General features: G+C 41.9%; 1 protein-coding gene across 1 annotated transcript in view; it reads left to right on the top strand.

Moving 5' to 3' along the window:
- The window catches only part of LOC121293071 (leucine-rich repeat-containing G-protein coupled receptor 5A-like), a 183,591-nt gene that overhangs the window by 56,489 nt on the left and 106,039 nt on the right, over nucleotides 1-21,063 (top strand). The gene's annotated exons all lie outside the window — the stretch shown is intronic.

Here is a 21,063-nt window from a genome sequence, read left to right as displayed (position 1 = left end):
ATAATTGATGTTTAGAAAATTAAGCAAAGTTACTTGAAATAAGTAATACTACAGATCAATGACTGACATGAAATCAATAATCCAAATGAAACTGGGATATGAGAATAGTGCAGGAAAGTGGAGGTGAGGTTAAAGATCAGCCATGATCAAAACAAAGTGGTAATTGCTATTCCTGCCAATTTACCATTGCACTATGTCCATTCTGATTTTCAGGCAGACTTAAATTGTGGCAACCAGACTTCCTGTCAGAAATAGGTGCACTGTGCATTCATATAAATAGGGGTCATTAAGATTCAACACAATTATATCTCTGCCCACCCGACTACTGCCGGTTCCTGCTCCTGCCCACTAACCATGGGCAGCTCAAGTCAGGAGGCAGACAGTTGCAGAAATACTTAAAAGGGATCATCAACCATTATTTTCCCTGGACAGGCCTCGGAAGAATAGGAGTGAAATCCACCGGTTCTTGGTTTCAAATACCTTCTACCATTTGCATTCAATGGGTGGGGAAGGAACGACTAGTGACACTTCCAGCATGGGTGAGTTGAAGCAATGAAGGGCCTCAGCAACAGCATCTTCTGTCATTCTACAATAGGAGATTCCGCCTCATTTTTGGGCCTAAATGCAGCCCCCAAAACTCAAAATGCCTGTGCAGCCCTAAAGACAAAAAACTTGAGAACCTACTGCACTATAGCCATAGAAATAATTAATAGGAACAAAGGTATATTGGAGCACGAGTAGTCATTCAACCTGTTGAGCCTGCTCTGCCATTTAAACAGATCACGGCTGATCATCTACCTCTATGCCAGTTTTCCCCACTATCCCCATATCCCTTGATATCATTGGCATCCAGAAATCTATCGATTTCTGTCTTGAACATGCTCAATGACTGAGCTTCCAAGCCCTCTGGGGTAGACAAATCCAAAGATTCACCACCTTCTGAGCGAAGAAATTTCTCCTCATCTCAGCCCTAAATGCCCTGCCCCTCATTCTGAGACTGTGTCCCCTGGTTCTAGGCTCACCAGCCAGGAGAACCATCCTATCTACATCTATGCTGTTGAGCCCTGTTTGAATTTTGTAAGTTTCAATGAAATCACTTTGCAATCTTTGAAACTCTAGAGAATACAGGCCCAGTTTCCATAATCTCTCCTCATAAAACAATCCCGCCAACCCAGGGACTAGTCTGGTGGACTTCTGTTGCAATCTCACTATGGCAAGTATATCCTTCCTTAAATAAGGAGACCAAAACTGTACACAATACTCCAGGGGCAGAATTTTATACCCTGTGTGCACCCGACTCATTCGGGAGTAAAATAGTGTGTGATGATGTTGGTCGAATGCCCCGATGGCATCGTGTACTTGTGCGGTACTTCAGTCGGTGGGCGCACGCAAGAGTTGGCAGTGCGCCTACCGACAATTAGGAGACCTATTAAAGCCATTATCAATTAATTTAAACCTATTTTTCGCTGCCCATCCGACCTCATGGCTGACAGGCGGGTGAATAGGCGGCTTTTGCATTTTTGAGGAAACATCATCCACGGGCGGAATGAGGTTTCCAACAGTAAGTAAAAGAAAATAAAAATTTTGAAACATCATTTTTAATATGTCCCTGTCATGTGACTGAGTCACATGTGAGGACATGTTTCCCTTATTTTTAAAATCTTTATTTTTTTCGTTTTAAAATTCTTTAGCTCCCTGAGGCAGCTCTGTGCCTTCAAGGAGCTTTCACTGTGTGCTCCCCCGTGCATGCGCAAACTTCAGTGCTCATGCTCTTGCCACCCCCACCCCAGCAGCGCTGAAGCTCTCAGCGCACGTTTCACACTGGCTGGCCGTTAATTGGCCAACCAGTGTGAAACCGCAGTCGGAGCCGATCGTGGGCAGTGGCCCGTTTCATGGCTGTTCCTGGGCCTGCCCATCGTGCCTGCCCAACAAAAGGAAAATCCTGCCCCAGGTGTAGTTTCACCAGGCTCTATACATTTGCTACTCTTGTATTCAAATCCCCTTGCAATGAAGGTCAACATACCATTTGCCTTCCTAATTGCTTGCTGGACCTGCGCGTTAGCTTTTAGTGACTCATGAACAAGGACACCCAGGTACTTTTGGACATCAACACTTCCCAATCGCCCACCATTTAAGAAATACTCTGCCCTTCTGTTTTTTCTGCCAAAGTGGATGACTTCACACTCATTCGCAATATTCCATCTGCCATGTTCTTGCCCATTTGCTTAGCTTGTCCCCGTGAAGCTTCCTTGCATCCTCCTCACAACTTACATTCCCACCTAGTTTTATGTCATCAGCAAATTTGGAAATACTGCATTTGGTCCCCACATCCAAATTCAACTGTGGTCCCAACACTGATCCTTGCAGTAACACATTAGTAACAGCCTGCCATTCCTGAAAATGACCCATTTATTCCTGCTCTCTGTTTTCTGTCTGTTAATCAGTTCTCAATCCATATTAGTATATTACTGCCCAATTCCATGTGCTCTAATTTTGTTTACTAACCTCATTTGTAGGACCTTATTGAAAGCCTTCTGAAAATCCAAATACACCACATCCACATGTTCTCCTTTATCTATGCTACAAGTAACATTCTCAAAAAACTCCATCAGGCTTGTCGAACATGACTTCCCTTTCAAAAACCCATGCTGATTCCGCCCCGTCATATCATTATTTTCTAGGTATCCAGTTATCACATCCTTTATAATAGATTAAATATAAATGTAAGTAAATTATGCCTGTAGAAAAAGTCCTATTACAGCAAATGAAAAAAATTGCAGCTGTGCACACACATCTGCACGTGGAGATAGTTAGGAACTCCTAGGTAGATGATTTCATCAATCTAAATTTCAGTGGTGAGATAAAAATCTTAGCTACAAAACTGAACTTACAGAATTGAGGGTGTTGTATTGATAATGTCCAATAACATCTAATAACACTGTGCCATATTATATCTTTCATGGTTCCAGCAGATGTCAGTTCCACTTTCTCTTAACTAAGTAGCACATGAAAATACAAAAGCTATACCACAAAATCAAATAACAGACATGTTTCATAGCAAAATGGGTGAAAGATATGTTAAAAAGCAATTAAATGGCGGGAGTTACTATTTTACCCACCTTATGCTAGTTCATTTAATGAATGGTCTCTCATCCATCAGATACACTAAAGAACGAAGCAGGAAGTGTTTTGAGCAATAATGGTTGAATTAAGAGTCTAAAACTGTTAGTCTGGTTTATCTGCTGAGAAACTGGTGAGATAGGGACTGGCAGCTGAAGTAGAAAATCTAGCCAGAAATTATAGATTTAGGAGTGCTTTATACTGAATGCCCAATTTCCATTTTAAAATGTGGAAAATGGGTGTTTTCTAACAAAGAGTGGCTTAGTGTATCATGGAATATAATCCAGTTGGTGTATTTTTACCGCAATTATTGTTTAAAGCCTAAGACAGGTGTTCCAAGGAAAACAACGAAATGGATACCGCCAAGTATTCATTCAGAGGAACTGGTCGCTTTTATTTCATTGAACAATAAACTTTGGAGCAAACCGCTTCGTAACTTCAAATAACACCTGTTCCACAAAATCACATTTAAACATGAAAAGAATTAAACTCATGCTGACTTGGTATGGTGTGCAGGCACATTAAAGGTAAATCTCAGGCACACACATAGAGAGAATTGTAAAGCAGCTCAGGCTGCAGGCTAATTTAGATTTCCTTGGATTGTAGAAAGTATGGAGGATGCCAGCAATGATAGAGTTGTCTATTATTTAGCAGACCTCTGCTACATTCTGCAGACTTGTATGAGCTGTGGCCTCTAAGTATTGATGGCATTTTGCTTTATGGAGAGTGATGCCAGCCTTCCATATTTTACATCTACCTCTTAGAATCTCCAGCTGAAATTTCCAGCTATCGCCATTACTTGTCTTTGAGAGAACCTTCTCTTGGTACAAATCATGCTACTGAATCTGGATTTCAATTGACCCGTTGGCTTAGCAAGTTTTGCAGTGAGTGGATGAATCACAGGAGTAAGGTTCAAACAAAGACCTGAGCACTCTCTATTGTGGCGACAGTACAGCTGTCGCAATGACTCTGCACGTCCGAGCTAGGGAGGGGAACATTGGTCGGGATCCCTGCACCTGATGACTGTTCGGTGACCCCTGTTGTGAATGTGTGTGCAGAGGCCAGATGAGAATCACAGCAGACTTGTTTGTATTGCCAGCCAGGTTGGATAGCCTGGCGTAAGTGGCATGGAGCGAATAATGACATTGTGGACAAGATAGCTGAGAACAGCTGCCACCTGCTGTCTTCTGCTTCTGGAAACTGCTCTGGCAAGTTTATGTCCCATCGAGCAGAAATGGCAGGAGACTACAGCAATTGTAACCACTGCCACTGATCCACTGCCTGCCAAGAATGGGTGTGAAGACGCAGGCAAATTGGCATTTCCCTGTAAGTGGTGGGGAGAGGACATTCCTGCTCTTCCTGGACCCATTAAGGAAATTTTTGTATCTTACCAGAAGGGTCTCTTCCACCTTCAGACCAAAGTTCAGGCCCTGATCATTTCCACTCCATGCCCAAAAGGGGGACAGGTTTCATAACATTTTAAAAACCTTTATTGTTAATGTTCAAAACTCATCATCTCCCTGGGGCAGCCCTGTGCCTCAGGGAGCTTTTCCAGCACGCACCCATGTGCATGCGAACTCGAGCTCTCACCCTCCTCCCGCCTGTCCCCACTGGCAGCACTGCTGCACACATTTCACACTGGGCAAGCCTTAATTGGTCTGCCAGCATGAAATTGCGGTCTGGCCCTGATCACGGGTGGCAGTCAGCTTCCCGAGCAGCCCCGCCAACCTCTGCCGAGCCCACAACAAGGGAAAAATCCCCCCATATGTCTTTGGACTTTATCTCTCTAATAATAAGAATCCATCAAAGTACCAATTTTACCAGTAATCTTTGGGAAAAATAAACATACTGTTTCTTAACATCTCCTGGCTAGGTGAAACATTTCACTCCCTCTTTTGAATTCAAGATAGTCTTGTTTATTTAAAAATGCAAATGTTCCCTTTACACCTATGTTTATCTATTTAACATTTCAAACCTAGCTTATCTTCTGTTACATCAAAGCCTTCAGACCAGCTGCCTTTAATTCAATTAAGTTCCACACACACACAAAAAAGACGCAGACCCATGGACACAGATCCCACTATTACTCTACTTTACAATAAATTCAAATAGCATTATGAAAATTATTATATCTTCCTGAAAAGAGGAATCATAATAATGATAAACCGACAAAGACAATTATGATGATTATGACAATGCAATTCATGAAGTAGTTGAAGAGAAGGAAACATCTTTTCTTCAAAGTGTTCTCCAAATCTATAAAGAGGAATAGATTTACTGTTTTATTTAGCTTTCTTTTTTGAAGAAAAATCAATTTTATTGATAGGATGGAGACTCTCCATATCAATCTCTCTTGGCACGCGATGGCTGCAGTGGTGTCACTGATGGGGAGAGTAGCTCCATAGTTAACAGTGGGATGGAAATTTGACTGGTGGGTGGAAGGGTTGTGGTTGAGGGGGATATGGGGGCTACTCAACAGCAGCTGGCCACAGAAAGGCCTGTACTCCATTTTTAAAAATTCATTCATGGGATGTGGTCGTTTCTCGCTAGGCCAGCATTTATTGCCCATCCCTAATTGCCCTTGAGAAGGTCGTGGTGAGCTGCTTTCTTGAACTGCTGCAGTCCATGTGATGTAGGTACACTCACAGTGCTGTTAGGGAGGGCGTTCCAGGATTTTGACCCAGCGACGGTGAAGGAATGGCAAGATAGTTCCAAGTCAGGATGGTGAATGGCTAGGGGAACTTGCAGGTTGTGGTGTTTCCATGTATCTGCTGCCCTTGTCCTTCTAGATGGTAGCAGTCATGGGTTTGGAAGTTGCTGTCTAAGGAGCCTTGGTGAGTTCCTGCAGTGCATTTTGTAGATGGTACACACTGCTGTCACTGTGCTTTGGTGGTGGAGAGAGTGAATGTTTGTGGATGGGTGTCAATCAAGTGGGCTGTTTTGTCCTGGATGATGTTGAGCTTCTTGAGTATTGGTGGAGCTGCACTCATCCAGGCAAGTGGAGAGTATTTCATCACACTCCTGACTTGTACCTTGTAAATGATGGACAGGCTTTGGGGAGTCAGGAAGTGAATTATCTGTCACAGGATTCCTAGCCTCTGACCTGCTCTTGTAGCCATAGTATTTATATGGCAGATATGCAGATTTCCCAGCCAGTGTCCAGGGTCAGGAAGATCAAAAGCAGTCAAGAAACCAACAATAAGATTAGAAGACTGAAATCTGTGCATAAAGTGTTCCTTCGTCTCATCTCTAGGAAAATATGCGTGCATTATACCATATCTGCTCAATTCTCATCTAAACATCTCTGGAAAGGACATTTGCATATAGGTGGTAGGGTATCTTGTTTAATTATAGAACAAAAGATTTTCACTCATGTTTGGATTCTTCAATGTTATTGTTGCACTTTGTTAATTATGAGGAGATGAACTATACATAAGAAAATCCAGGCTATTAAAATGTTATTTGTAGTTTTTTTTAATAAAAAATATTTGAGCTAAAATTGGTTCTGTTATTTTCATATTATGTGATTATTGATTTACTGTCATATGGTATCTTCCAATCAATAATATATAATTTGCCTGAGAACTTGAACATATGGTTATTGCCTAGTATTTTTGTGAAAGTAACTTGCTTCATTAACAAATTTAATCTAAATATGTATACTGTCGTTAACATGTTTCCCTAATAGGCAGTTTACAGTTAAATGCATTTTGATTCCTTGACTTGAATTTCAATGATTGGACTATCTGATGGAGTGTAGGCAGTACTTTGTGCTTCTGCTATGAGTGGGGACATTGAAAGATCAGATTGATTCAATACAGAAATTTAAATAGACATTGGGAGCAGCTTTTCTTCATTTACAGTAATTATAAACTGGATGGGCAGAGGAGGCAATGATCAATCAGCCTGGCTCTCTGCCACCCATTACTCCTGGGATATTCCGCTGGAGTGGCATCAAGCATTTCAAATCTCACTTAAATATGGACAGGCTTATAAGTAGTATCACGGACACAGTTCATGTGTTTATTATTGTCGAAGATCAAAGTTTATTTTATATGTGTGAGGTTCATGTTTGTTCTCACCCTAAGACTGATTTGTCCCAATTTAAATAATTCCTAGCAGCAAGCATTAGCGAATTAAAAATAAAGAACATTATTTATTGTCACACCGTTGCCCTGGAAGTTTTAACGAGATGGTCTCACACATACTATCACACACACAAAGAGTAGATAGATGTGTGAGAAAAAACAATGCATTACAAGCTGAAATGATTTCAGCCTCTTTTGTAGCAGGCCTGTAGTTTCTTTGCTGAATTGATGCTGTAGCTGAAGTGCAGGTCGGGTAAAAGCAGAGGATTCTCAGTAAGGTGCAAGGTTTCTTGTGGCTGACTTGCCAATAGGTTGGCTCTGAGGTGAACTTGAGGTTGAAAAAGGTTGAGGGGAGAATCCTTCCTCCACTTTCAAGGTACAGCTATTTTACCTTAACTGCATTGTCTTGCAGCTGGTTTGATGGATTTTCAGATCGTCCTTCAGTTGGAATCTCTCATGTTGTTCCTCTGAACACCTTTTGCTGTAATATTCAAAAGTAGGTCCAAAAATGGCTGCCTAACCATATGACCTATACAAGATTTCCAAAATAAGATATTGGGTTGAACTGCTACTCATCCTGTGTTGTGGTCTTTCACATTTTGATGGTTTTGAGATGAGGGGCCATTACAATATAATGAAAGGTCAATGAGACTCACTTCATTTTTGTCTAACATCCATTGAGTTTCGATGTCTCTATTACCCAGGGTAGGAAAACTAATCGGCTGCTTTCATAGTCCTGCTTGTTTACAGTTCAGCCTTAACAAAAGGACTTGTGACTTTCACAATTCTGGGATTGTTCATATGTTAATGAAGTATTTACTTGAGTTTCAGGTCTTGTCTGGAGCTGATTTTGCCAAAGTCACATGATGTATTGCTAGCCATCTTAAAAAATATTATGTCCATTTTAAAAAAAACACAGCTTTACAATCTGTAATATCATCATGTTTTTTTTTAATTCATTCATGGGACATGGGTATCACTGGCTAGGTCAGCATTTATTGTCCATCCCTAATTGTCGTTGAGAAGGTGGTGATGAGCTGCCTTCTTGAACCATTGCATGGTTCCAGGATTTTGACCCAGCAACAATGAAGGAACGGTGATATGTTTCTGAGTCAGGATGGTGAGTGACTTGGAGGGGAATTTCCAGGTGGTGGTGTTCCCACCTATCTGCTGCTCTTGTCTTCTAGATAGTGGCAGTTGTGGTTTGGAAGGTGCTGTCTAAGGAGGCTTGGTGAGTCCGTGTACTGCATCTTGTAGATGGTACATGCTGTTGCCACTGTGCATCAGTGGTGGAATGAGTGAATGTTTGTGGATGCGCTGCCAATCAAGCAGGCTGCATTGTTTGGATGGCATCGAGCTTCTTGAGTGTTGTTGGAGATGCATTCATCCAGGCAAGTGGAGAATATTTAATCACAGTCCTGACTTGTGCCTTGTAGATGGTGGACAGGCTTTGGGGAGTCAGGAGGTGAGTGGCTTGCCACAGAATTCCTAACCCCTGACCTGCTCTTGTAGCCACAGTATTTATATGGCTAGTCCAGTTCAGTTTCTGGTCAGTAGTAACCCCCAGGATGTTGATAGTGGGGGATTCAATGATTGTAATGCCATTGAATGTCAAGAGGCAATGGCTAGATTCTCTCTTCTTGGAGATGGTCATTGCCTGGCACTTGTGTGGCACAAATGTTACTTGCCAGCCCAAGCCTGGATATTGTCCAGGTCTTTCTTCATTTGGACATCGACTGCTTCTGTATCTAAGGAGTCACAAATGGTGCTGAACGTTGTGCAATCATCAGCGAACATCTACCTATGATGGAAGGAAGGTCATTGATGAAGCAATTGAGGATGGTTGGGCCAAGGACAAAGCTGGGCATGACAGAGAATACAAAGTGTGGAATAATGCCTAATGAAAAATGTGCCTTAGGAGCATTGGTTACAAGGAATTCTAACACATTCCTGAAGTTCAAATTTATTATGGGCCTATAGGAATATAATTTTTAAGTGACCATTATGACTAAAACATTCAATACCAGTTGGATTAATATAAAAGGCATATTTAAAATTCAAAGTTAAAAAGAGGTGATGACCATTAGCCAGCTTTATCAGCCTTGAAACATGGCAGTAAGGCACCACAGCAATTTCCCTCACCCACCTGAAGCATCATAAATGGCTTTAGCATCTGCTCTTAAATTACCCACACCCCAAGAAATGGAACATGGTCAGGATGCAGTGAAAGGGATACACAGAAATCCCATATGGCCAAAAGATTGTGCCAAGAAAGAACATCTACCCCGAGGAATGCAAAGAATAATTCCCTTATGGTTATTTTCTAAGTCCATACTTCACAGAGCTGATCAGTGCTTAATGTCCTTCTACTCCTGGTCAAAAACCATTATTGTGGTAAAGTGAGATACCTTGTCCCTTCAAAAGAATGCAAGTGTACTGATTATGTGACAGCACTGACGAATCACTGTTCAGCATGGGCAACTGGGAACTGTAAGTCTAATTTGTCGGCAAGTCTATGCTAATAGATTGCCCTTGCACATTGATTAACTTTCTTGACCTGTGACTTTAAAATGTAATCAGCACAAGAGGTGTTTATTGTTTCATATATTCCTGATAAAGACTTCCTACACTTCCAGAATATATGGGACATAGAACAGCTGATATAATTTCCCATCTTGTTTTGTTTTTATTTTGTACAGCCCTCTCTTAAAATGGCTCCTTCATCATCAAAAAATAGCACTCCTCTGAGGGTAATATAAGGCTCACTAAGTCCTGCTTTACTGTATTGTTATGGGTGCACTTACACTACAATAGCATCAGTGAGGAATGGTTTCACTTTGCAGCGACTATAAGGTTGCAGGTCGAAGTTAGAATTCTAGCCCAACGAGAATTCCCTGTGTAAGAGGGAGTCTCACTCTGCTTCACTCCAAAATTAAGTGAAACCCTAAGGTTTCTGTGACAAATCTTTAGTGTCGGAGCAGAATGGCACAGCTGCTGATGTACAAAGACCGAAAAGTAGCAAATATAACCCTTCTATTCAAGAAGGGATAGGGGCAGAAAACAGGAAACTATAAGCCAGTTAGCTTGACATCTGTTGTGGGGAAAGTGTTGGAATCAATCATTAAGGAGGTTATAGACAGGCCTTAGAGAAACTCAAGCTAATCAGGAAGAGTCGGCCTGGTTTTGTGAAAGGGAAATCATGTTTAACCAATTTATTGCAGTTCTTTGAAGGAGGAACACGCACTGTGGATAAAGGGGAGCCTATAGATGTACTGTGCTTGGATTTCTAGAAGGCATTCGATAAGGTGCCACATCAGTGGTTATTGCAGAAAATAAAAGCTCATGGTGTAGGGGATAACATATTGGCATGGATAGAATAAAGGAAAAATGCTGCAGATGCTGGAAATCTGAAACAAAAGCAAAAAATGCTAGAAAAACTCAGCTTCATGTGGCATGGATAGAAGATTGGCTGGCTGGCATAAAACACAAAGTATGCATAAATGGATTTCTTTCTGATTGGTAGGATGTGATGAGTGGAATCCTGCAGGGGTCTGTGCTGAGGCCCTGACATTTTACAATTTATATCAATGACTTAGATGGGGGGATTGAAGGCATGGTAGCTAAATTTTCAGATGACACAAATATAGTTAGGGAAATATGTTGTGAAGAGGACATAAGGAGGTTGCAGACAGATATAGGTAGGTTGAACAGGTGGGCAAAAAATCTGGCAAATGTGGGAAAATGTAAAGTTGTTCACTTTAGCAGGAAGAAAAAAAAGCAGAGTATTACTTAAATGGAGAACAGCTGCAGAACTACAAGGTGCAGAGGGATCTAGGTGTTCGAGTGCATGAGTCACAAAAAGTTAGTATGCAGGCACAGCAAGTAATTAAGAAGACTAATGGAATGCTGTCCTTTATTATGAGAGGAATTGAACATAAAACTAAGGGTGTTATGCTTCACTTATACAGGGCATTGGTGAGACCACATTTCAAATATTCTGTGCAGTTTTGGTCTCCTTATTTAAGGAAGGGTGGAAAAGCATTGGAGGTGGTCAGAGGAGGTTTACTAGATTGATACCTGGAATGAGTGGGTTGTCTTATGAGGATAGGTTAGACAGTCTGGCTTTGTTTCCGCTGGAGTTTAGAAGAGTGAGGAGTGACTTGATTGAAGTATATAAAATCCTGAACAGTATTGACACTTTGGAAGTGGAAAGGATGTTTCTTCTTGTGGGTGAGTTACAGAACTAGCGGGCACTGTTTTTAAATTAAGGTTGTCCTTTTAGGATGGAGGAGAGGAGAATTTTTTCTCTCAGAGGGTTGTGCAACTTTGGAACTCTCTGCCTCTGAAGGCAGTGGAGTTGAGGTTGTTCAATCTTTCTAAGGCAGAGGTAGACAGATTCTTCTTAGGTAAGGGAATCAAAGGTTATCAGAGGTAGATGGGAATGTGGAATTTGACACAGAAACAGATCAGTCATGATCTCATTGAATGGCAGAGTAGGCTCGAGGGGCCAAATTGCCCACTTTTGCTCTTATTTCGTATGTTCATAGGTTCGTAAATGTATCTTAAAAATAATTTGCTGAATACCTCAGAATAGTTCATTCCCCTAGAAATTAAGTAAATACATCAACATAATCTAAAACAAAAAAAACCTGAGGATTTCATAGATTGAAGAGTAAGTGAGAAAGAAGGAAATAAAGACTTGTATTTATATAGTGGATTTCACAACTTACAGATGTTGCAATGAAGACTTTTGAAATGTAGTCACTGCTGTAACGTAGGCAATATGGCAGCTATTTTGAACACAGCAAGCTTCCACAAACCCCCATGAAACAAATGACCAGGGTTGGGTGTTGGTTAAGGGATAAATATTGAGCAGGATACTGGGAGTAACACCCATGATCTTCTATGAATAGCCAAGGGATCTTTTTGCAGACACCTGAAAGTTCAGACAAGGTCAAAGTTTAAAGTCTCACCTGAAAGATGATAGCCCTTCTTGAGTACTGCACTGGAGCATCAGCCTAGGTTATGTTCTCAAATCTCTGGAGTGGGTTTCTAACCCACACAATCCAGTGTGCTATATATGGCTCCTCATGATAACTCTCAGGACTTTCCAAAGCACTTCTTATTAAATTAAAGCATTTTGAAGTGTAGTTGTTATTAAGGCAAATATACCAAGTTTATCTGATTCCACTGCCAGCATTCCTGTTTCCCCCACCTCCTCAACACAACCCAGTGGTGCCTACTTCTGGAAGCCGGTACACCGCATCTTTCATGTAATCAAATTAATTAAATCTTTGTTCTTGGGATAGGGGCTGGATTGTACTTATTGCCCATCTGTAGTTCTTCTGAGAATGTCATCTTGGGGTTTCTCTTTAAACCAGAATTGTCCTGTGATGATGTTGTAACCTGGCTCAATTGAACTATTTCTTGCTTATTTATTTATATGATTGATGATTTAATCAACAAATCGGAATAAAACTAAAAAAAAAATGAGAAAACAATGATAAATTTTGAAATCCCCTGCCATTGCCATACTTTTGAGTAATTAGTGTGCTTCTGCTTGTTAAGGTCAAGCAAGGAATTGTTGATAAGATAGATGTAGCTTGTAATTGATAGATTAGAGGCATTGCATAGGAGTAATTTATTGATGTTTCTCAAAGCCAGCATGATAATATTCCATGGTAGAAATGCCTATAACCCTGTGTCTAAACAGCATTGTGCCCATTTTGCAAATCAACTGCAAGGCAGCACAATATAAAGGTAAAAGCAAAATATTGCAGATGCTGGAAATCTGAAACAAAAACAAAAAATGCTGGAAAAACTCAGCAGGTCTGACAGCATCTGTGGAGAGAAAGACAGAGTTAACGTTTTGAGTCCATATGACTCTTTTTAGAGCTAAAGAGAAGTCGAAATGTGGTGAAATATTTACTGTTTAAAGAGGGTTGAACAGATGAAGCTGGATAGAAGGCCAGTGATAGGTGGAGGCAAAGGAGAGATTGCAAACATTTTTCCACATATTTTCAGTATTATTACTTCTTAAATTTATTTCCATTTTTATTCATTGTTTTATCCCCAGCTTTTAGCCTTTTCGATATTTTTTCCCAACACTGTCCCCTTCCCCCACCCCATCACCACTAGGGCCATCTGTCACTTTCCAGAGTGCTTACCCTAGTCCGGCCACTATCACATTCTGCTTTCCACTCTTAATGTCACCATTAGCACCTCCTTTAGCCAGTACCACCACTATTAACAGCCCTTTGACCTTCTGCTTATGACATCTTTTGCAATCTCTCCTTTGCCTCCACCTATTGCTGGCCTTCTATCCAGCCTCAGCTGTTCCCCCCCCCCCCCCACCCCCCACCTTAAACAGTATATATTTCACCACATTTCTACTTCCCTTTAGCTCTGAAGAAGAGTCATACGAACTCAAAACATTAACTCTGTCTTTCTCTCCACAGATGCTGTCAGATCTGCTGAGTTTTTACAATACAAAGGTAGTTTGCTCATCACACTCCTGGTACCCAATCAGTAAGGTACAATTGTCTTTAGTGGTTGTTCACTAGCATTACACTTTTACATAGACCAGACATATGGTATAAATGATTTTGAATAACAGTACAGCCAGTTCCTTGGAGCATGTTTTGACTCTGGCTGCAACAAAAAAGGCTTCAGGTTTTCCATTGAAGAAAATCCCTGGTTCCATATGGGAACATAAACTGAATATTTGCTTTCTTTCAGTGCAACTTAGCCAATTTCATCTTTACTGGCATGGTTGATTCATTTTAATTAGTGTGTGCTATACCTCAAACAGAACAAAAAACAGTGCCTTCAGAAATTCTCCCTCACAGAATTAACGCCCACGTTACTTGTAGAAGTAATGGTTTATGGAAAATTCTGCCAAAAGCTGACTTCATACGGTTTAAATCTGTTGCTGATTTCAGATCTTGTTCTGATCATTTCATCGCATCTGGGACAGAGTTGAATGACTTCACCTTGATTAAAGAGTGTTTTGCTTCGGAGACCAATAACTGTCAATAGATTGTTATAACAGTTTCTTTCTTAAAACTCGTGCTACCTCTTCAGGGAGTTGCACTGGAGTCAATATGGCATTCCTGGTATAACTTAGGAATAGGTGTGGTAAATTGTTTTGTTGGTGAACATGTCCAGAGTGTTTTTGTCAGAACTAAATACATCAAGTTTAAACTTGTCGGGGGCAAAATTGGACAGGGCCTGAAAACAAGCATGGGGATCACGATGTGGGATCACTCCACGCCTGTTGTTTCCGATGCAGGCAATACGCCAGCTAACTTAGATGATTGGAGAGTGCAGCCAGCGCTAAGTGAGCTGGTAAGTGGCTGCATGCCTGGGCAGGAGGTGCAAAATTGTGAGAGGCTAGTACGAGTTAAAACTAGCCCGCACCTTTTACAGGAGAGTTGCATTGTGACTGGAGCAGGTGCTGAAAATCATTTCAAAAGCTATTTTGACATGAGGAACACTTAAAAATGGCAGACAGTGTTCTCCAAGATTTTCTGACACTGCATTGCAGAATTTGATGCAGGAGCTAGAGAGGACAGCGGGGCAGATGATCTATCCACAGGGGACCAGGAGGTTCTCTAGGCAAGTTTTGTGAAGGCAGTCGGATCAGGTAGCCAGGGTGGCCAGAATCTAGCCCCGAGGACCTGGGTGCAGGGCTGCAAAAAGTTCAATGACGCCACGTAAGTGATCAAGGTCAGTGAATGCATCTGCAAATGCCACATCCCATCAGTTGAACCATTAGCCTCAGACACTGCTCCAAGCACCCCTTTCACCCATCACTCACCTATCAACAATCTCTTATCACTCACAACTCACACTTCACCTCACACACTTAACACTGCTGCAAACCTCACACCCGTATCTCACAGCTTGGACACACTGCCAGCTATTCAACAATGACAGCCATATTACCCAAACACATTTCACCTTACTCACTAACACATTTCCCTCTCTCCTGAAGGACAATGTGGCCCACAAATAAAATCGGCAAGGCATAACTGGAACAGCTGCATGTTCTTGCACCGATGGCTGAGCCAGTGGTCACCATTATCCGAGCAAGTGTTGCAGATGCTGCAAGTAGTGGTGAAGTTAAAGCAATATCCAATAACTCCCGCATATGTAATTCTCCTCACATCCCACTTCCCACTCATCCCACATTCACTATTAATTTACAAACTTCAGATGTTGTAAGTGCACAGCTCTTCCTTTCCCTCTCCTGTCCCTACTCACTCCCCTCACCAAAACCCTACCCTTATGCCTTTCTCCTTTCAGATACCCAAAAACTGCCACCTGGTCAGACAGTGGTGGAAGAGCAAGAGGTGGAAGAGCAGGAATTCACTGATGAAGAAGAAGCACCATCAGTCAGTCTCATACCCTCAGTCACCAGCTCAGACACGGACACTGCATTTACTTTAGAAGCTAGCTTAGAGGTGGGATCTGCACATGGTGAGACACTGGGCATGAGTGGCCTGCAGCCAGGGCAAGGGTCAAGGGTGGCATAGGTGCTAGCTCAGCAGATGGTGAGGTTGCACGTGCATTCTGCTGCATTGGATTGGGCAGCCTACAGAAGAAGGTTGCTGGGTTTGCACATAGAATTGCTTGGTGCATTAGCAGGCCTGGCAGAAAGCCTGCGGCTAATGTCAAGGAGCTTGAAGAGTCCAGCTCTAACTTTACAAAGGTCTTTGCAAAGAGCTTGATGCCCCTTTTTTCTAGCATGGAAGTAGTGGCAAACTCCATTAGCACACCTGCAGACTAAAACCATGATGCAGCATCTGATGGCCAATGTCTCGGCTTCCATTGCAGTAAGGGGCAGAGTGAGATGGAGACTGAGTGAGTAGCAAATTAGGTTCACGTGATAAGCTCTGGTAAGTGCTTTTCAGCTTTTAACTATAGCAAGTACATTAAGTTAGCTTTCTAAACAGAGAACTGCATGGAGTGGCTGTTATCTGTCAATCACCTGAAAGCAGATGCTCCAAGTGGTGTTAATTACTGTTGCCGGAAGCTAATCTAGTTAATGACTCATCAGATGGTCTATAACAGAGATCGGCTTTTCAAACTGCATGGTCAATAAGGGTTGTGCTAGGGGACAGATGACTACGCTGGAGTGAGATGGAAACTGAGTGAGTAGCGAATTAGGCTCGTGTGGGAAATTGGTGCATGGGTGAAAAAAGTGTGGCATACATAGGAATTATTCTAAGTTGATTAAGTGAGTAACTAAATTAAGTTAACTAAGTAACGTAAGTAATGATGGCAGGACAGGTGTTATGCTGAAGCTGTGGAATGTGGAAGCTTTTGGACACCAAGGCAGCCCATGACAAACACATCTGCAGAAAGTGAAAGCAGCTTGAGGAATTCCGGATCAGGGTTATTGATCTGGAAGCCAAACTGCAGATACTGAGCAACATAAGGGAGGGGAAATAATACCTGGACACTTTGTTCCAGAAGATGGTCACACTTCTTAGAATAGGGTCATCTGTTTTGGTCAGCAGTGAGGGACAGGAGGATGTGACTGTCAGTGTGGTGGGTAATGGGATAGGGCAGACAGTAGTAGAGGAGCCTCAAACTTTGCAATTGTCAAACAGGTTTGAAGTGGGCACAACCTGTGTAGACGAAAGCAAGGTCTGCAAGATAGATGAGCAGGCTGGCTGTGGCCCCATGGTACAGGAAGACGTGCAAGTGGGCAGAGCAAACAGGAATGTAGTGATAGTAGGGGACATTATAGTGAAGGGGGTTAACATTGTTCTCTGCAGCAAAGAGTGAGAGTCCAGGCAGCTGTGTTGTCTGCTCGGTACCAGGGTTCAGGGCATCTCCTCAGGGTTGGGGAGAAACTTGCAGTGGAGGGGGGAGGATCCAGTCATCGTGGTCCATGTAGGTACCAACGACATACAGAAGGCAAGGAAGGAGGTTCTGCATAGTCAGTATGAGAAGCTAAATTAAGAAGCAGAACCTCAAAGGTAATAATCTCTGGATTGTTACCTGAGCCATGTGCAAATTGGCACAGGGCAAATAAGGTTAGAGAGATGAATGCATGGCTCAAAGACTGGTGTATGAGAAGTGGGCTCCGGTTCGTGGGACACTGGCACCAGTACTGGGGAAAGTGGGGGCTGTACCGTTGGGACGGTCTACACCTGAACCATGCTGGGATATGTGTTCTTGCAAATTGCATAAGTAGGGGAGTAGAGAGGGCTTTAAACTAAACAAGAGGGGTGAAGGATCAAGCTTGGGTAGATGTGCCAAACCTAGGGGTAGATTGAAGACAAGAGACCATAATAGTAATATGGGAAATGAGAGTCATAGAATAACAAGAAGGGACAGAGATAAAACCTAAGGATAGTCAATAGTCAAGACTAGGTGTTACAAAGATAACAGAGACAGAATTAAAGGCTCTGTACCTGAATGCATGTAACATTCATTCATAACAAAGTAAATGAATTGATAGCACACATTGAAATAAATAAATATGATCTGAAAGCCATTATGGAGTTGTGGCAGCAGGATGGCAAGGATTGGGTGTTGAATATTTAGGTGTATATAGTATTCAAGAGGAATAGGAATGAAGGTAGAGGGGTAGCACTGTTGATCATGGATGGCATTGCTGCTATAGTTGGAGATAACTTTGGTTCAGGAGATCAGGATGTAGAATCAGTTTGGGTGGAGATGAGGAATAGTATGAAAAAGAAGTCACTGGTGGGAGTGGTCTACAGGCCCCCTAACAGAAACCACAATGTAGGACAAAGTATACAAAAATAAATATTGGGTGCTTGTGATAAAGAGACAGCAATAATCTTGGCTGATTTTAATCCATATATAAATGGAAAAATCAGACTGGCAGTAGCAGCCTGGATGAGGAGTTCACAGATTGCTTTCAAGTTAGTATTTTTAGAGCAGTATGTTCTTGAACCAACCAGAAAGCAGGTTATATTAGCATTGGTATTATGTAAAGTGACAGGATTAATTAATGACCTCAAAGGCATGCCTAGGTAACAACAGCCACAATATGATTGAATTTTGCATCCAATGTGAAAGGGAAAAGAATGGGTCTAAGACTAATATTTTAAACTTAAATAAGGGCAACTATGTGGTTATGGAGACTGAGCTAGCTGAAGTGAAGTGGGATACTAGGCTAGGGGGTAGATCAATAGAGAAGCAGTGGCAGCTATTTAAGGGATATTTCAGAATACTCAGAGTAAGTATATTCCTACTATGAAAGAAAAATTCTAAGGGAAGGACCTACCATCCGTGGTTAACTAAAGAAGTTAAGGAAAGTATCAAACTTAAGGAAAAAGCATATAACTGTGCAAAGATGAATGGCAGGACAGATAATTGGTCAGAATATAAAGAACGGCAGAGAATGACTAAATGGTTAATCAGGAGAAAGAAGTTAGAGCATGAGAGGAAGCTGGCTAGAAATGTAAAGACGGATAGCAAGAGATTCTATAGGTATTTAAAAAGGAAAAGGTTAAGTAAAGTAAGCATTGGTCCTCTAGAGAGTGACAGTGGGCAGTTAAAAATAGATAATAAGCAAATGGCAAATGAAACAAACACCATATTTTGCTTCTGTCTTCGCTATAGAGGATACAAAAAACATTCCAGTAATAACTGTAAATCAGGAGGTGGAAGAGAGAATGGAACTTGGTGAAATTACAATCATTAGGGAAGCAACACTGAGCAAACTGATGGAGCTGCGGGTTGACAAGTCTTCGGGTCCAGATGGACTACATACTAGGATCGTAAAAGAGGTGGCTTTGATGCTTTGGTGTTAATTTTACAAAATTTGCTAGATTCTGGAAAGGTTCCATCAGACTAGAGAGTAGCAAATATAACCCCTCTATTCAAGATGGGATGGAAGCAGAAAACAGGAAACTATAGGCCAGTTAGCTTGATGTCGGTCATGGAGAAGGTGTTAGAATCAATCATTAAGGAGGGTATAACTGGGCACTTAGAGAAACTCAAGGTAATCAGGAAGAGTCAGCATGGTTTTGTGAAAGGGAAATCATGTTTAACCAACTTATTGCAGTTCTTTGAAGGAGTAACATGCACTGTGGATAAAGGAGAGCCTGTAGACATGCTGTAATTTTTGGATTTCCAGATGGCATTTGATAAGGTGCCACATGGAAGGTTATTGTGGAAAATAAAAGCTTGGTGTAGGGGGTTACATATTGGCCCGAATAGAAGATTGGCTGGCTGGCAGAAAACAGAAAGAATTCGTAAATGGGTCTTTTTCTGATTGGCAGGATGTGACGAGTGGAGTCCCACAAGGCCCTGTGCTGGGGCCTCAACTTTTACAATTTATATCAATGACTTAGATGAGGGGAGTGAAGACATGGTAGCAAAATTTGCAGATGACACAAAGATAGGAAGGTATGTTGCGAAGAAGACATAAGGAGGTTGCAAACAGAATGAGTGGGCAAAACTCTGGCAGATGGAGTATAATGTAGAAAAATGTGAAGTTGTTCACTTTGGCAGGAAGAATAAAAAAGCAGAGTATTACTTAAATGCAGAACGGCTGCAGAATTCTGAGGTGCAGATGGATCGAGGTGTCCCAGTGCATGAGTCACTAAGGGTAGGATTTTGACCTCAGTGTATGGGCATGCACCCAACATGCTGGAGCATAAAATAGCATACGATGATTTCGGGTGAGCGTCCTGATGTCATCATGCACTAGTACAATATTTCGGTCGGTGGGCATACATTAGAGTTGGCAGCAGCCCGCTGACAATTAAGAGGCCTATTAAGGCCATTAAAGGTTTCACTGCCCGTCCAACGTTACTTTTTGTACTCATTCAACGTCCAACTTTCTGAGGAAACCTCATCCAAAGGCAGGACGAGGTTTCCAAGATTAATTTAAAAAAAGATAAAAATACGTGGACATAAGTTTCAACATCCGTGTGCTGAGGTGACTCATTCTGACGCATGGATATTGTTTCCGGATGTTACATTATGTTTTTATTGATTTTAAATTTGTCAGCTCCCTGAGGCTGCTCTGTGCCTTCAAGGGAGCTTTCCTTCCGTGCTCCCTGGTGCCTGTGCTGACTTCAGCGCTCGCCCTCCTCCAGCCCCTACCCTGGCAGCACTGAGCGTTTCAGCATGCCTTTCAGGCTGGCTGGCCGTTAATTGGCCAGATAGTATGAAATTGCAGTTGGGGGCTGATCGCAGGTGATGGCCTGTTTCCCGGCTGGTTCCGGGCCCACCAATCATGCCTACACATCAAGGCCAAAATCCTGCCCAAAAAGTTAGTATGCAGGTACAGCAAGTAATTAAGAAGGCTATTGGGATGCTGTCCTTTATTATGAGAGGAATTGAACATAAAAGTAGGAATGTTATGCTTCAGTTATAAAGGTCGTTAGTGAGACCACATCTCGAATATTGTGCGCAATTTTGGTCTCCTTATTTAAGGAAGAATGTAAGTGCTTTGGAGGCGGTTCAGAGGAGGTAACTGGAATGAGCAGGTTGTCTTATGAGGATTGGTTAGACAGACTGGGCTTGGAACTGGAGTTTAGAAGAGTGAGGGGTGACTTGATTGAAGTATATAAGATCCTGAACGGTATTGAGAAGTTGGACATGGAAAGGATATTTCCTCTTGCGGGTGAGTCCAGAACTAGGGGGCACTGTTTTTAAATTAGGGGTTGTCCTTTCAGGACAGAGATGAGAAGAAATTTTTCTTTCATGGACTTGCGCAACTTTAGAACTCTGCCTCTGAAGGTGGTGGAGTGGGGGTCATTGAATATTTTTAAGGCAGAGGTAGATAGATTCTTGTTAGGCAAGGGAATCAAAGGTTATCAAAGGTAGATTGGAATGTGGAATTCGAAACACAAACAGA

This window comes from Carcharodon carcharias, chromosome 21 (assembly GCF_017639515.1).
Source record: "Carcharodon carcharias isolate sCarCar2 chromosome 21, sCarCar2.pri, whole genome shotgun sequence".
NCBI classification, from domain to species: domain Eukaryota; kingdom Metazoa; phylum Chordata; class Chondrichthyes; order Lamniformes; family Lamnidae; genus Carcharodon; species Carcharodon carcharias.
This window is presented reverse-complemented; position numbering and strand designations above follow the sequence as displayed.